This window comes from Limulus polyphemus, unplaced genomic scaffold, assembly GCF_000517525.1.
Source record: "Limulus polyphemus unplaced genomic scaffold, Limulus_polyphemus-2.1.2 Scaffold2409, whole genome shotgun sequence".
Taxonomy (NCBI): Eukaryota; Metazoa; Arthropoda; class Merostomata; order Xiphosura; family Limulidae; genus Limulus; species Limulus polyphemus.
Window position 1 is genome coordinate 132,959 of NW_013668019.1, and position 2,459 is coordinate 135,417.

Genomic DNA, 2,459 nt, shown 5'->3' on the forward strand with positions numbered 1-2,459 from the left:
TTTACTACAAATACATAATGTATGGTATTTACATCTAGAAATTATTAGACTACGTATTGGGAATATAAATTCGATTGTAATTCTATAAGTCACGTTCCCTGTGTGTGGTTTTGCTAGATGATAGATAGGGACTGTGAGGAACTGGTTCATCCATCTACACACCTCACGAATTGGTTAACAAGACATTTGACTACCGATATTCACAATTACCCCATTAGACATCAGTAGAGACTCGGAACATACGTTATGTGATCCTTAGAAAACGCCCCCAGTGGCCCGGCGGTTTGTCTGCGGACTTCCAACGCTGGAAACCGGGTTTCGATACCCGTGGTGAGCAGAGCACAGATAGCCTATTGTGTAGCTTTGTGCGTAGCTTCAAACAAACTAAACTAAACCTTAGAAAACGAGATGAACTAAAACCGATACAAGGAGTTTTAAAAATAGCGAAACGGCTACGTTTTAAATCATCGTGATCAGATCATGTTCAGTACGAGAAGGCTATGGAACTGGACAGAATAAACTTGCAGGACCCCTGTAACCGTCCAAGATATATTACACCTGAAGGTGAAAGTCTGTCAGCACTTCTAAGAAGAACTATCAAGAAGAAATAGTTACAATCGGTAACCCCTACTACATGAGCTATCAAAGTAACCCTACTCTAGTTTGGTTACATACTTCATTGTGTTACACAATAGAACAATGTCTAAGTACAGGCATTTTCTCGGTTCACTGTATTCATCTTTTTACATGCTGCGTTCCTCAACCACAAGGTATTTTAAGAGTTTCAAAAGCATGAAAGCTAGTCGCCATCTGACAATTTCATAGTCACTAACCAATATTGATTCTTTTTTTCTAATTGACGTTTCCGTGTTTTTAAATGGTTTAGTATTTGTTAGGGACAGGTAGCTCTTTAGTACAGATTCTGTGGGGTTTCCCTTCCAGAAAGAGGTGTCACTCATGAACGAATCATGTCTAACTGCACCTTGTCGAGAAATACACTATTATACTTCTAATCGCTTGATTCTTCCCATCAAAGAGAGTTCGGGTCATCTTCCTTCAACGAGACCTATACATAGTTATTCAGTATTCTTGTCATTACCCATGCTCGGTTAAGGGTTGTAATTACTCCCTGCTGTTTAACCTCACTTAAGGGTAGTGTGGTTCAATGGCTTAGCGTTTTGGATTCGTAGTCGGATGGTTGAGAGTTCGAGGCTGGCCCGCGTCATGCTTTTGTGTCTATGAGCAAGACTCTTTACCTCTACTTGTCGCAGTTTACCCAGCTGTTAGCTGAGGGCTAACCTGCGATGAATTGACATCCGGTCTGGGGTGAATGCATCAACCTTCTCATCCGCTTGTTCCAATGGAACCAGAGCTCGAAAACACCAACTTATGTGCCTTGTAAAGGCACTGCAAGGATCTAACGTTACACTTTTATTATTTCTTGATTCTTGATTGAATTTCTTTACTTTGACATACTGAGTAACAAACAGAAACAACATTGCGTCCACACTGTCTAACTGTCTGTTTACTGTTAAGCACAAAGCTAAACAATTGGCTTTCTGTGTGCTCTGCCTACCACAGGTACTAAAATCCGACTTTTAGTGTTATAAACCGCCAGACTTACCGCTGAGCCACGGGGAGGGGTGAGTTGTCATCACAAGCATTCCTTTTACTTAAACAGTAAGACCCCCCCCCCCCTTAACGATACAAGTATCTTCGACATTTCAATTAATTCCACAATTTATAATAAACCACTGAAAGATCGGAGAATATAATTTATCATTTTCAAACTATGGACTCACTAATCAAAAATCCTAAGCGAAAAATCACATTTAACACCAAAAAACCACATGACGACGTTTTCGGTTAAAGAATTTTCAGTTTTTTTTTATTTACTCCAATATTTCTAATCTAGTATGCAAATATTTGTTCCTTAAGCTAACTTCATTATTTAAAATCCGACTATGCAATTCTGTAGTCTTTGAATTGACTCCAATATATAAGACTCAAAGTGCTAAAACGTGCCATCCTTCTTTATACTTCAACTTATATAAACTAATATCACTTCATCGATTTATTCACTCCAAAATTTCCAAATATAGATATCAGTGCCTGATATTCTTTAGTGCACTTTAGTATCCATAAATCAAAATGAAAGATCCTGTTGTCTTGGAATTCGCTTCAAATTTTACTATGCTTGATTCACTGGTATGTATATACTGGCTTTCAATTCACTTTAATAACCGGGTGTACCAATAATCAATATCCTTTGATCCACTCCACTACTTATAGTAGCTCGATGTAGCAGTGTCAGCTATCCTTCCATACTCACAGCCCGATGTAGCAGTGTCTGCTATCCTTCCATACTCACAGCCCGATGTAGCAGTGTCTGCTATCTTCGATACTCACAGCCCGAAGTAACAGTGTCTGCTATCCTTCGATTCACTTCGATACTCACA